The following is a 15997-nucleotide window of genomic DNA, read 5'->3' as shown; positions in this document are numbered from 1 at the left end:
CTTCTGCTCCCCATCCTGGTTCCAGTACCGTCAGCTGGTTCCGGGCAGAGCCTTTGGCTTAGGTGCCTCCCTCTGGGTATCCGAGTTCCACCAACGTCAGGTGGTCCTTGGTAGTGCTTTCAGGCACGGGTACCTCCTGCTTAGTAACCGGGTTCCAGTAACGTCAGCTGGTCCTCGGTAGTTCCATTGGCTCTTGGACCTTCGGGTAGCCATCCGAGTTCCAGTTCCATCAGCTGTTTCTCGGCATTTTCTCAGCCTTCTTGTACCTTCTGCTACATTTCCAAGTTCAAGAGACTAAACACGATGATCCGGAAGACCACCCCTAAGATGACGACGACACCAGAGACGACAACCACCGTGATGACGACGACCCTGGAGACGATGACCCTGAAGACCACCCCGATGACGACGACCCCGGAGACGACGACCCTGGAGACGACGACGACCTGGAAGACCGAGAAGCAGAAGAACAAGAGGCTGCAGAACAAAGAGCAGAAGAACATTAAGCATAAGACTAAATATCAGAGCAAAAGATATTATCTAAATTATAAGCAGAAGAAGACTAAGCAGTGTATGGGGGTGAGTCCGTTCCTCCTCGTGGTGCCCCTGGATAAAGCCTGATGCTGCAGGCCAAACTGAACGCGGACAAATGTAACTGTTTTGTGACAGGCAGAACGGAAGGTGTAATCTTCAAACTTTTATAGATAACAACTACGGGAATGCCTGTCACAAATAAGAATATGATGAAGAAGTAGAATATGATGAAGATAATAGTAAAATAAAAAGAATATGAACAATGTAACCAAAAAAATTATAGGTAGAAGATGAAGAAGATGAATAAGGTGAAGAAGTTGATGTCAAAGAAGCTGATGATGAGGATAATGAAGAAGAAAGTGTGGGAGAAGTAAAAAAGAAGGTGAAGGGCGTGGAAGTAGTGAAACATCAATATCTGACAAAATAAAAAAAAATTAACATAGTCAAAATCTTTCTAACGCCGAACGTCATAAAAAACAAAACAAAATCCTGCTATTCTATTAGATTGGGCTAAACCTCTGTGCCTTTAATGTCTCCGCCACGTCCCCCAATACATCCTACATTATTCTTAGTTGTTTTCCTTCATGTAGAATTAACCTACAAGGAAAGAAAGGGTTTATTTTAATTCCGATATTTTCGTCCCATTGACTTGCATTGGGATCGGGTATCGGTATCGGATTAGATCCGATACTTTGACGGTATCGGCCGATACTTTCCGATACCGATACTTTCCGATATCGGAAGGTATCGCTCAACACTAGTAATCAGTTATAATCTGACCACAAATGTTTCCATAAAACACGCCCTTAGGTAAAATAAAGCATTGTCTGTGTAATTGTAATCAATGGTTATTCAGAAAGAGTGGCACTCTTTGAAGCGAGGGGTGCAGCTCGGGGAAGGGTGTGGGGGGGAGGTTGAGAGTTCGCATATAGTGGTAGATAACAGTATCAGGACACACACTGTACATAGGAGATTTGTATGCATGGCCTCCAGTATTCCAGTAGCCTCCCACACTGTATGAAGGGCCACCAGTAGCCTCCCCCACACTGTATGCAGGGTCCCAAGTAGCCTCCCAAGTTTTATAAAAACGGTCATAAGAGTTACTAGCTCCATCAACATGACTTTCACGGCAGTATCTTTTTTCTAGAGAAGGGGATGCAGGCCCTAGCCAACATAATTAAGTATCTTAGTATAGAATGCCTTTATATTTTTATTAAGATGGCGCAATGATGGAGAAGGACATGAGCAAGAGTCAGGTCAAGCACTAGATCTGTGAATCTTCATATCACTGATTGTACTTTGTCCCAAAAAGGAGCCTCCATTGATCTTTCGATAGAGAGAATCCCAAATCTCCCTTCCACTGTGTCTGAAACCTGGCAGCAAGAAAGTCTGGAGGGTTGATCAAGCAGCAGAAAATATGAGAAAGACCGCACAAAGAGCACATAGGAGTCCGCACCTCACAAACAGCACATAGGAGCCAGCATTTCACTAAGGCTACTTTCACACTAGCGTTAACTGCATTCCGTCACAATGCGTCGTTTTGCCGAAAAAACGCATCCTGCAAAAGTGTTTGCAGGATGCGTTTTTTCGCCATTGATTAACATTAAGCGACGCATTGTGACGGATTGCCACACGTCGCACCCGACGGATGTGTCGTGCAGTGGCGGACCGTCGGGAGCAAAAAACGCTACATGTAACGTTTTTTGCTCACGACGGTCCGCTTTTTCCGACCGCGCATGCGCGGCCGGAACTCCGCCCCCACCTCCCCGCGCTTCCCCGCACCTCACAATGGGGCAGCGGATGCGCTGGAAAAATGCATCCGCTGCCCCCGTTGTGCGGCGGAGACAACGCTAGTGTCGGGAACGTCGGCGCGACGCACAGTGACGGGCCGAGCCCGACGCTAGTGTGAAAGAAGCCTAAGGCTACTTTCACACTAGTCCGTTGGTACGGGCCGTCGCAAACCGTCAGCCCGACGTACAGTGTGTTAATGTAGCACAAAATGGGCAGTGGATGCAGTTTTACAATGCATCCACTGCCCATTGTTAGTTCCAGGGAGGAGGGGGCAGAGTTTCGGCCACGCATGCGCAGTCGAAAATGGCGGACCCGACGCACAAAAAAACAATACATTTAAAAAATTTTTGTGCGTCGCGGCCACCAAAAACACGACACATCCGTCGCACAACGGATGCGACGTGTGGCCATACGTCGCAATGCGTCGCTAATGCAAGTCTATGGAGAAAAAAACGCATCCTGCGGGCAACTTTGCAGGATGCATTTTTTTCTTCAAAACGACGCATTGCGATGTCCTTCACACGACGCTAGTGTGAAAGTAGCCTAAGAGCACATAGAAGCCAGCACCTCACAAACAGCACATAGGAGCCAGCACCTCACAAACAGCACATAGGAGACAGCACCTCACAAACAGCACATAGGAGCCAGCACCTCACAATAAGCACATAGGAGCCAGCACCTCGCAAACAGCACATAGGAGCCAGCACCTCACAAACAGCACATAGGAGCCAGCACCTCACAAACAGCACATATGAGCCAGCACCTCACAATAAGCACATAGGAGCCAGCACCTCGCAAACAGCACATAGGAGCCAGCACCTCACAAACACCACATAGGAGCCAGCACCTCGCAAACAGCACATAGGAGCCAGCACCTCGCAAACAGCACATAGGATCCAGCACCTCACAATAAGCACATAGGAGCCAGCACCTCGCAAACAGCACATAGGAGCCAGCACCTCACAAACAGCACATAGGAGTCAGCACCTCACAAAGAACACATAGGAGCCAGCGCCTCACAAACAGCACATAGGAGCCAGCACCTCACAAACAGCATATAGGAGCCAGCACCTCACAAACAACACATAGGAGCCAGCACCTCACAACGAGCACATAGGAGCCAGCACCTCACAAACAGCACATAGGAGCCAGCACCTCACAAACAGCACATAGGAGCCAGCACCTCGCAAACAGCACATAGGAGCCAGCACCTCCCAAACAGCACATAGGAGCCAGCACTGTCATGATCTCCATGGCCAGAGAACTAGCATAAGCCTCTATAGGAACAAGCTCTTGGAAGATGTAACTATACTGACCATGAACTAAACCTACCGCATCATCTAGAAGTAGCCAGGTAGCATGTCCTACTTTTTATCCCTATATGCCCAGCGCCGGCCGGAGAACTAAATAATGCTAGCAGAGGGAAATATAAGACCTGACTCACCTCTAGAGAAATGCCCAAAAAAAGGAGACAGAGGCCCCCCACATATATTGGCGGTGATTTTAGAAGAAATAACAAACGCAGCAGGAAAATAGTTTTAGCAAATTTGAGGTCCGCTTTCTAGATAGCAGAAGACAGAAAGCATACTTTCATGGTCAGTAGAAAACCCTAACAAAACACATCCAGAAATTACTTTAGGACTCTGGCATTAACTCATAATACCAGAGTGGCAATTCCTGATCAACAAGAGCTTTCCAGACACAGTAACGAAACTGCAGCTGTGAACTGGAACCAAAATACAAAAACAAAACATGGACGAATGTCCAACTTATCTAGTAGATGTCTGGGAGCAGGAACAAGCACAGAGAGGCTTCTGATAACATTGTTGACCGGCAAGCATCTAACAGAGAAGCCAGGTTATATAGCGACACCCAGATCTAATCAGAACAGGTGAACAGGGAAGATGATGTCACAAGTTCAATTCCACCAGTAGCCACCGGGGGAGCCCAGAATCCAAATTCACAACAGTACCCCCCCCTCAAGGAGGGGGCACCGAACCCTCACCAGAACCACCAGGGCGATCAGGACGGGCCCTATGAAAGGCACGAACCAGATCAGAGGCATGAACATCAGATGCAGTGACCCAAGAATTATCCTCCTGGCCATATCCCTTCCACTTGACCAGATACTGGAGTCTCCGTCTGGAAACACGGGAGTCTAGGATTTTCTCCACAACGTACTCCAACTCACCCTCAACCAACACCGGAGCAGGAGGCTCAACGGAAGGCACAACCGGTGCCTCATACCTGCGCAATAACGACCGATGAAAAACGTTATGAATAGAAAAGGATGCAGGGAGGTCCAAACGGAAGGAAACAGGGTTAAGAATCTCCAATATTTTATACGGACCGATGAACCGAGGCTTAAACTTAGGAGATGAGACCCTCATAGGGACAAAACGAGAAGACAACCACACCAAATCTCCAACACAAAGCCGAGGACCAACACGACGGTGACGGTTGGCAAAAAGCTGAGTCTTCTCCTGGGACAACTTTAAATTGTCCATCACCTGCCCCCAGATATGATGCAATCTCTCCACCACCGCATCCACTCCAGGACAATCCGAGGATTCCATCTGACCGGAGGAAAATCGAGGATGGAACCCCGAATTACAGAAAAACGGGGAAACCAAGGTGGCAGAGCTGGCCCGATTATTGAGGGCGAACTCCGCCAATGGCAAAAAAGCAACCCAATCATCCTGGTCAGCAGACACAAAACACCTCAGATATGTCTCCAGGGTCTGATTAGTCCGCTCGGTCTGGCCATTAGTCTGAGGGTGAAAAGCAGACGAAAAAGACAAATCTATGCCCATCCTAGCACAAAATGCCCGCCAAAATCTAGACACAAATTGGGTTCCTCTGTCAGAAACGATATTCTCAGGAATACCATGCAAACGAACAACATTTTGAAAAAACAGGGGCACCAACTCGGAAGAAGAAGGCAATTTGGGCAGGGGAACCAAATGAACCATCTTAGAAAAACGGTCACACACCACCCAGATGACAGACATCTTCTGAGAAACAGGCAGATCTGAAATAAAATCCATCGAGATGTGTGTCCAAGGCCTCTTAGGAATAGGCAAGGGCAACAATAATCCACTAGCCCGAGAACAACAAGGCTTGGCCCGAGCACAAACGTCACAAGACTGCACAAAGCCTCGCACATCTCGTGACAGGGAAGGCCACCAGAAGGATCTTGCCACCAAATCCCTGGTACCAAAAATTCCAGGATGACCTGCCAACGCAGAAGAATGCACCTCAGAGATGACTTTACTGGTCCAATCATCAGGAACAAACAGCCTATCAGGCGGACAACGATCCGGTCTATCCGCCTGAAACTCCTGCAAGGCCCGCCGCAGGTCTGGAGAAACGGCTGACAAGATAACTCCCTCCTTAAGAATACCTGTGGGGTCAGAGTTGCCAGGTGAATCAGGCTCAAAACTCCTAGAAAGGGCATCCGCCTTAACATTCTTAGAACCTGGTAGGTACGATACCACAAAATTAAACCGAGAAAAAAATAATGACCAGCGCGCCTGTCTAGGATTCAGGCGCCTGGCGGTCTCAAGATAAATCAAATTTTTGTGGTCAGTCAATACCACCACCTGATGTCTGGCCCCCTCGAGCCAATGGCGCCACTCCTCAAACGCCCACTTCATGGCCAAAAGCTCCCGATTCCCAACATCATAATTCCGCTCAGCGGGCGAAAATTTACGGGAAAAGAAGGCACAAGGCCTCATCACGGCGCAGTCAGAACTTTTCTGCGACAACACTGCCCCAGCTCCGATCTCAGAAGCGTCGACCTCAACCTGAAAAGGAAGAGTCACATCAGGCTGACGCAACACAGGGGCAGAAGAAAAACAGCGCTTAAGCTCCTGAAAGGCCTCCACAGCATCAGGGGACCAATTAGCAACATCAGCACCCTGTCTAGTCAAATCGGTCAATGGCTTAACGACATCCGAAAAACCAGAAATAAATCGACGATAAAAGTTGGCAAAGCCCAAAAATTTCTGAAGACTTTTAAGAGAAGAGGGCTGCGTCCAATCACAAATAGCTTGAACCTTGACAGGATCCATCTCAATGGAAGAGGGAGAAAAAATATATCCCAAAAAGGAAATTCTCTGAACCCCAAAAACGCACTTAGAACCCTTGACACACAGAGAATTAGACCGCAAAACCTGAAAAACCCTCTTAACTTGCCGGACATGAGAGTCCCAGTCATCCGAAAAAATCAGAATATCATCCAGATACACTATCATAAATTTATCCAAAAAATCGCGGAAAATATCATGCATAAAGGACTGGAAGACTGAAGGGGCATTAGAAAGACCAAAAGGCATCACCAAATACTCAAAGTGGCCCTCGGGCGTATTAAATGCGGTTTTCCACTCATCCCCCTGCCTGATCCGCACCAAATTATACGCCCCACGGAGATCAATCTTAGAGAACCACTTGGCCCCCTTTATGCGAGCAAACAAATCAGTCAGCAACGGCAATGGGTATTGATATTTAACCGTGATTTTATTCAAAAGCCGATAATCAATACATGGTCTCAAAGAGCCGTCTTTTTTTGACACAAAGAAAAAACCGGCTCCTAAGGGAGATGACGATGGACGAATATGTCCCTTTTCCAAGGACTCCTTTATATATTCTCGCATAGCAGTATGTTCAGGCACAGACAGATTAAATAAACGACCCTTTGGGTATTTACTACCCGGAATTAAATCTATAGCACAATCGCACTCACGGTGCGGAGGTAGTGAACCCAGCTTGGGTTCTTCAAAGACGTCACGATAATCAGACAGGAACTCAGGGATTTCAGAGGGAATAGATGATGAAATGGACACCAAAGGTACGTCCCCATGAGTCCCCTTACATCCCCAGCTCAACACAGACATAGCTCTCCAGTCAAGGACTGGGTTGTGAGACTGCAGCCATGGCAATCCCAGCACCAAATCATCATGTAGATTATACAGCACCAGAAAACGAATAGTCTCCTGGTGATCCGGATTAATACACATAGTCACTTGTGTCCAGTATTGTGGTTTATTATTAGCCAATGGGGTGGAGTCAATCCCCTTCAGAGGAATAAGAGTTTCCAAAGGCTCTAAATCATACCCACAACGATTGGCAAAGGACCAATCCATAAGACTCAAAGCGGCGCCAGAGTCGATATAGGCGTCAGTAGTAATAGATGACAAAGAGCAAATCAGGGTCACAGACAAAATAAATTTAGACTGTAAAGTGCCAATGGAAACGGATTTATCAAGCTTTTTAGTACGCTTAGAGCATGCTGATATAACATGAGTAGAATCCCCACAATAGAAACACAACCCATTTTTCCGCCTAAAATTCTGCCGCTCGCTTCTGGACAGAATTCTATCACACTGCATGCTTTCTGGCGTCTTCTCAGTGGACACCGCCAGATGGTGCACTGGTTTGCGCTCCCGCAGACGCCTATCGATCTGAATGGCCATTGTCATGGACTCATTCAGACCCGCAGGCACAGGGAACCCCACCATAACATCCTTAATGGCATCAGAGAGACCCTCTCTGAAAGTAGCCGCCAAGGCACACTCATTCCACTGAGTAAGCACAGACCATTTACGGAATCTTTGGCAGTAAATTTCAGCTTCATCTTGCCCCTGCGATAGGGACATCAAAGTTTTTTCTGCCTGAAGTTCCAAATGAGGTTCCTCATACAGCAAGCCCAAGGCCAAAAAAAACGCATCCACATTGCGCAACGCAGGATCCCCTGGTGCCAATGCAAAAGCCCAGTCTTGAGGGTCGCCCCGGAGCAAGGAAATCACAATCCCAACCTGCTGTGCAGGGTCTCCAGCAGAACGAGATTTCAGGGACAAAAATAGCTTACAATTATTTCTAAAATTCTGAAAGCTAGATCTATTCCCTGAGAAGAATTCCGGCAAAGGAATTCTCGGCTCAGATACCGGAGCATGAATAATAAAATCTTGCAAATTTTGTACTTTCGTGGTGAGATTATTCAAACCTGCAGTTACACTCTGAAGATCCATTATTAACAGATGAACACAAAGCCATTCAAAGATTATAAGGAGAGAGAAAAAAAAGAAAGACTGCAGCATAGACAGACTGGCAAGTGATCCAATTAAGAGCACAGAGAAAAAAAAAAAAAAAAAACTCTCAGCAGACTTCTTATTTCTCTCCTTTCTCAGCCAAGGATTTTAACCCTTTAGTGGGCCGGTCAAACTGTCATGATCTCCATGGCCAGAGAACTAGCATAAGCCTCTATAGGAACAAGCTCTTGGAAGATGTAACTATACTGACCATGAACTAAACCTACCGCATCATCTAGAAGTAGCCAGGTAGCATGTCCTACTTTTTATCCCTATATGCCCAGCGCCGGCCGGAGAACTAAATAATGCTAGCAGAGGGAAATATAAGACCTGACTCACCTCTAGAGAAATGCCCAAAAAAAGGAGACAGAGGCCCCCCACATATATTGGCGGTGATTTTAGAAGAAATAACAAACGCAGCAGGAAAATAGTTTTAGCAAATTTGAGGTCCGCTTTCTAGATAGCAGAAGACAGAAAGCATACTTTCATGGTCAGTAGAAAACCCTAACAAAACACATCCAGAAATTACTTTAGGACTCTGGCATTAACTCATAATACCAGAGTGGCAATTCCTGATCAACAAGAGCTTTCCAGACACAGTAACGAAACTGCAGCTGTGAACTGGAACCAAAATACAAAAACAAAACATGGACGAATGTCCAACTTATCTAGTAGATGTCTGGGAGCAGGAACAAGCACAGAGAGGCTTCTGATAACATTGTTGACCGGCAAGCATCTAACAGAGAAGCCAGGTTATATAGCGACACCCAGATCTAATCAGAACAGGTGAACAGGGAAGATGATGTCACAAGTTCAATTCCACCAGTAGCCACCGGGGGAGCCCAGAATCCAAATTCACAACACAGCACCTCACAAACAGCACATAGGAGCCAGCACCTCACAAACAGCAAATAGGATCCAGCACCTCGCAAACAGCACATAGGAGCCAGCACCTCACAAACAGCACATAGGATCCAGCACCTCGCAAACAGCATAGGAGCAAGCACCTCACAAACAGCACATAGGAGCCAGCACCTCGCAAACAGCACATAGGAGCCAGCACCTCGCAAACAGCACATAGGAGCCAGCACCTCACAAACAGCACATAGGAGCCAGCACCTCGCAAACAGCACATAGGAGCAAGCACCTCACAAACAGCACATAGGAGCCAGCACCTCACAAACAGCACATATGAGCCAGCACCTCACAATAAGCACATAGGAGCCAGCACCTCGCAAACAGCACATAGGAGCCAGCACCTCGCAAACAGTACATAGGAGCCAGCACCTCACAATAAGCACATAGGAGCCAGCACCTCGCAAACAGCACATAGGAGCCAGCACCTCACAAAGAACACATAGGAGCCAGCACCTCACAAACAGCACATAGGAGCCAGCACCTCACAAACAGCATATAGGAGCCAGCACCTCACAAACAACACATAGGAGCCAGCACCTCACAACGAGCACATAGGAGCCAGCACCTCGCAAACAGCACAAAGGAGCCAGCACCTCGCAAACAGCACATAGGAGCCAGCACCTCGCAAACAGCACATAGGAGCCAGCACCTCGCAAACAGCACATAGGAGCCAGCACCTCCCAAACAGCACATAGGAGCCAGCACCTCACAAACAGCACATAGGAGCCAGCACCTCACAAACAGCAAATAGGATCCAGCACCTCGCAAACAGCACATAGGAGCCAGCACCTCGCAAACAGCACATAGGAGCCAGCACCTCGCAAACAGCACATAGGAGCCAGCACCTCCCAAACAGCACATAGGAGCCAGCACCTCACAAACAGCACATAGGAGCCAGCACCTCACAAACAGCAAATAGGATCCAGCACCTCGCAAACAGCACATAGGAGCCAGCACCTCGCAAACAGCACATAGGAGCAAGCACCTCACAAACAGCACATAGGAGCTAGCACCTCACAGGTACTCTGACATATGGAAAGGTTTTCAATATTAGACAGTGTAGGACCATCCCAAACAGGGTCACCGCGATAATGATGGGATGGCCTTTATGCTATTTTTGATCAAAATCAGTGTTACTAAGAACCCTATGTTATTTAAATGCACTTTTGCTTTTTTACTTCTTTAGTTACAGCAGGGTTTATGCTCATTTTGCTTCTTGTAGGTTTTGTAGAGTACAGATACAGCAAATAGCCACCCACACCTCACAAAAACAGCACATAGGGGCCTGTACCTGTCACGAGTGTGTCACGTCCTCCTGGGAGATTTGGGGTTAGAAAGTCGTTACGTATTGTGAATCTCAGGTCATCCATTTAGCCTGGTGCTTCGTCTCCCATATTAAATTGATTTTGTTTCCTTTGGTGCCAAAGAGGTTAATGACCCTTTCTATGCTGGTTATAAACATGCAGCTCCATCTGTCAGCTGCTCCTGCTCTGGTTATTGCCTATCTCTATAAAAACTGGCCAAGCTTTCTCTTCCTGGCCAAAGTCCTGCTTCCTGGTTTCATGGAGTTGTCGATAATTTGTGGCAGCTGGAGATTGTTGTGTGCTGTTTTTGGTTGCATGCTTTTCTCCTTGTCCTATTTCTATTTGGTTTCTACATTCCTCCTCTTCCCTGTATACCTCTCTGCTTTTGGTGAGGGTTTTTGTATGTTTTTGGCTTTTTGTTATCCCTGTTTGTCTTATGTGTTGATACACTAGCATTTCTGTCCCAAGCCTCCTGGTGGAGGTGGTGGGAAAAGCTTAGAATATAATAGGAGAAAAGTGAGGCACAAGGCCTAATCCTCCTTACCTTCAGAGGTACCTTTGGAAACAGGGAAGGTTAAAGGGAACCTGTCACCCCCAAAATCGAAGGTGAGCTAAGCCCACTGGCATCAGGGGCTTATCTACAGCATACTGTAATGCTGTAGATAAGCCCCCTGTTACCGAACCCCCCAGCACCCAGAATATGTTATGCAGTTATTTGTATATATAATAGGTTCCATGTGAGATATATGTCCCTAATGCATCAGCCCACAGGCTGCGCCCCTGGGCAGAGGAGACAAGATATCCCCCTTCTGACCTCCCCCCACCTTTGTAATTCCCACAGTTAATATCAGCAGGCTCTGGCCACCTGTGGCTACTGTAATGTATGTCTGGCCTGCTGCTTTTGAATGGGCCTGCCCTCTGTATCTGTTGTGATATATACTCTGTGTTCTGTGAGTAAAGAGTTGTAATCAAGGAATTCCAGTCAGCGTCCTTCATTCAGAATCCAGCCAAAGCAGAGTGGACCTCCTGAACCACGGGGTGGTACTGAAAGAGGTACTCCAGCACAGCAGACCCCGTTACACTGGTGGCAGACAGCGGGATGTGATACCCCATCTACAGGAGGAAAAGAATGAATGGAAAACAACTACAGAAGTTAAAGAGGACCACATTAAAAGACCTGGTGGAGCTCGAGGTTTAATCACCAGCAACAAAACAAGCAGATTTGATAGCAGCCATCACGGAACATGACAGTGCAGCGCCCCCAATGTGAACGTGGAGGAGACTGAATTCCAAAGGGAGGTAAAGAACAGACTGGCGTTCTACGGCCCAAACCTTGCAGTAGAGATCATACGAGAGGTGATGGCTGATGTGCGTACTGATCTGAAGGAAAAGATGGCCGAGCAGACGAGGATAGAGCTTGCCAAGATGGAGATGGCAGAGCGGACCAAAGTGGAGCTGGCCAAGATGGGGATGGCAGAGCGGAGAGAGGAGCGTCAGCAAGCAGGGGGAGCTCTGGCCTCCGCCCAGGTACCTTCAACAGTAAGCCACAAAAAGATCCAGTATAATGCCTTCCGACAGTTGGGGGAGGCAGAGGAAGACATTGATGGCTTTCTGCAGGACTTTGAGCGGCAATGTGCCCTTCATCAAGTGAAGCCAGAGGAACGGGTTCAGATTCTGGCCAGCAAGCTGACAGGCTGGGCAGCGGATGCCTATCGCACGGTACCTGATGAGGACTGTATGGACTATGAGCGGATCAAAGAAGTGATCTTGGCCCGGTATGCACTGACACCAGAGGCATACCGCCAAAAGTTCCGCGGACTTATAAAATGGGTAACCGATACCCACGCTGAATGGGCCTGTAAATTACGGCGGTCACTGCTACAGTGGGTACAAGGGAGCCAAGCAACCACTAAGGAGGACGTCCTCCAGCTCTTCTTGTTAGAGTGATTCTTTAATGGACTAACCACCAAGACACAGGAATGGCTTTGGGACAGACGACCAACGACTCTTGAGGAGGCCGCTCGTCTGGGCGACGAACACCATGATGCCAGGAGGTCTCAGTTGGCCGGATCAAAGATGGTCACTAGGGGTCCTCCCATGGGTCTGGAAGCCCCCAAACCACAGAAGATTGTCGGGGGACCAGCTCAAAACCCGACCTACCACAGTTCCCCTGGGGCGCGATGCCACACCTGCCAGCAGCTGGGCCACCTGCAAAGACAATGTCCCAACCGGTCTCAGCATACCCAGTGGCCAAAGGCGGGAACAGCTACCTTCAGCCGGGCCACTGTACACTGCTACTAAGGCGAAGGTGATCCGGCATTGGGGGCTATGACTAACCAGGGGATGGAAGAGATGGAGGAAGTGCTGCATGAAGTAGACCCCGTGCAGGCGGCCCGGGCAGATAATCGACAACAGCATCGACAGGTTGTGTGGGTTAATGGGAAACGTATGCAGGGACTAATAGATTCCGGAGCAACTTTGACCCTTGTGAAGTCTCATCTCGTCCGGGACCAAGAGAAGACGGACCGGACAGTGGCAGTCCGTGTAGCAGGGGGAGCCATACATCGACTGCCCACTGCCAGGATTCACCTGAACTGGGGAGTCGAGGATGGACTGGTTGAGGTCGGCTTGATGGAGGAATTGCCTGCAGACGTCTTGCTGGGAAATTACTTGGGGCCTATGTTGTCTGCCTTCTCGGTCGGCCCTCTGGCTGAGACATGTCCTGTGACCCCCCGGAGACAAGCTCAAGCTGCGGAGGCGGAATCACACTCAGAGGAGGCCCAGGTAAGACAACCCAGCCCTACACATATTCCCATAGCCAGACACATTTCTTGGGCCACCCCAGCTGAATTTAAGAAGGAGTTACTTGAGGATCCTTCATTAGAGGGATATCGTGGGAAGGCACAGGAGGCGAGAGGAGTATTGGAAGGGGAGCAGTTTGTATGGCAGCAGGGACTCCTCTACCGGGTTACCGAGCAGCACCACACAGGGACGAGCCCCACTATAAAACGACAGCTGGTAGTTCCCAAGAAGTACAGGCAGGAGTTACTGCAAATCTCTCATGACATACCCTTGGCCGGGCACTTCGGCGTCAGTTGCACCAGGCATCGTCTGACACAAAACTTCTTTTGGCCGGGGGTAACCTATGATGTTCGTCAGTACTGCCTGACCTGTGACAGTTGCCAGCGCATTGGCAAGAGGGGAGATCGATGCAAGGCCAAATTACGCCCTCTCCCCATTGTGGAGGAACCATTTAGCCGAGTAGCGGTCGATCTGATAGGGCCGTTAGCCAAACCCAGTCCATCAGGGAAAAGGTATATATTGACAGTGGTAGATTGTGCCACACGGTATCCAGAGGCGGTTGCGTTACCTAACATATTGGCAGAGACAGCGGCGGCTGCCCTGCTCCAGGTTTTCTCACGGGTTGGATTTCCCCGGGAGATTATCTCGGACCAGGGTACCCAGTTTACAGCAAAAGTGACCAACCAACTGTGGAAGCTGTGCGGCGTAAAGTCCATTAGGAGCACCCCGTACCACCCGCAAACCAATGGGTTGTGTGAATGCTTTAATGGAACGTTGAAACAACTCTTTGGGACTTTTACCAGGACCTATAGGGACTGGGAGAAATTCTTGCCACACCTCCTGTTTGCCTATCGAGAGGTACCCCAAGAATCCACAGGGTTTTCCCCGTTTGAACTGGCATACGGGAGGCGGGTAAGGGGACCCCTAGACTTAGTGTTAGAACACTGGGAAGGGGAGGGCACCATAGAAGGGGTACCTATTGTACCCTATGTGCTGGAATTCCGGGACCGCCTACAGGAGCTGACCCAGGCTGTACGTGGGAACCTGCAGGTGGCCCAACGGCGCCAGCGCGTATGGTACGGTCGGAGGGCCAGAGAACGCACCTTTGAGATAGGACAGAAGGTCCTGGTGTTAGAACCCACTAGGCAGAACAAGTTTGAAGCTGCATGGCAGGGGCCCTACCAGGTAGTGGGGAAAATAGCCGACACCACCTATAATGTCGCCGATTGTGACGACCCCAGGGTTGTCCGCATGTTCCACGTGAACATGCTGAAGCTCTACCGGGAGCGCCCTGAAGAGGTAGTGGCCATCTGTGCACCTGAAGCAGAGGATGTAGCCGGACTCCCCTTGCCTGATGTCTTAGGGGAGAGGACTCAGTCTAAAACATGGGACCAGGTACACTGGGTTGAAGACCTAGGTCCCCGGGAGAGACAGCAGGCAGAGGCGTTGTTGAGGCAACGACAGAGGATGTTTTCAGGGAGACCGGGGTACACCCACCTGGCACAACACAAGGTTGAGACCCAGGATCAGACCCCCCTGAGACAACCCCCCTTCCGCGTCCCTGAGTCTGTACGACAAGGGATGCGACAAGAGATATGAGAGATGTTGCGTTTAGGGGTCATTGAAGAATCAGATAGTCCCTGGGCATCCCCCATAGTGTTAGTGCCCAAGAGGGATGGGACTACACGGTTTTGTGTAGACTATCGCAGGCTCAATGAGAAAATGGTGACAGATGCGTATTCCATGCCGCACGTGGATGAGCTGTTAGACCGGCTGGCGGGGGCAAAGTATTTGACCACCATCGATCTATGCAAAGGCTACTGGCAGATTCCCCTTAGTCCTGACGCTATTCCCAAGTCTGCATTTGTCACCCTGTGCATTTGTCACCCTGTTCGGCTTATTCCAGTTTCGAGTTATGCCATTCGGGATGAAGAATGCCCCGGCGACCTTCCAGAGGCTGGCTGACCGGCTTCTGGATGGTCTCCAGGACTATGCGTGCGCCTACCTGGATGACATCGCCATCTACAGCGCGACATGGGAAGAGCATCTAAATCACCTAGAGACAGTATTAGACAGGATCCACAAGGCCGGAATCACCCTGAACCCAAACAAGTGTCACGTGGGCAAAGCGGAGGTTCAGTATTTAGGACATTGGGTGAGAAGTGGGAAACAGCGACCAGAACCAGCCAAGATTGAGGCCATAGCCAAATGGCCCACCCCACGCACTAAAACCCAGGTCATGGCATTTCTAGGGACAGCGGGGTATTACAGGAAATTTGTCCCCAATTACAGCAGCGTAGCCAAGCCCCTCACTGCTCTGACCCGTAAGAACCAACCCCGCCAGGTAACCTGGACCCCAGAGTGTGAGGAAGCCTTCCGCCAGCTAAAGGACGCCCTCACCAATACCCCTGTATTGGCCGCACCCGATCCAACTAAACGTTTCCTTGTTCACACAGACGCTTCTATGTTTGGATTGGAGGCAGTACTGAGCCAAGTTGGGCCGGACGGCCAAGAACACCCGGTAGCTTACCTGAGACGGAAACTACTGCCCCGTGAAGT

The sequence above is a fragment of the Ranitomeya variabilis genome, chromosome 1, assembly GCF_051348905.1.
Source record: "Ranitomeya variabilis isolate aRanVar5 chromosome 1, aRanVar5.hap1, whole genome shotgun sequence".
In the NCBI taxonomy this organism is placed as follows: domain Eukaryota; kingdom Metazoa; phylum Chordata; class Amphibia; order Anura; family Dendrobatidae; genus Ranitomeya; species Ranitomeya variabilis.
This window is presented reverse-complemented; position numbering follows the sequence as displayed.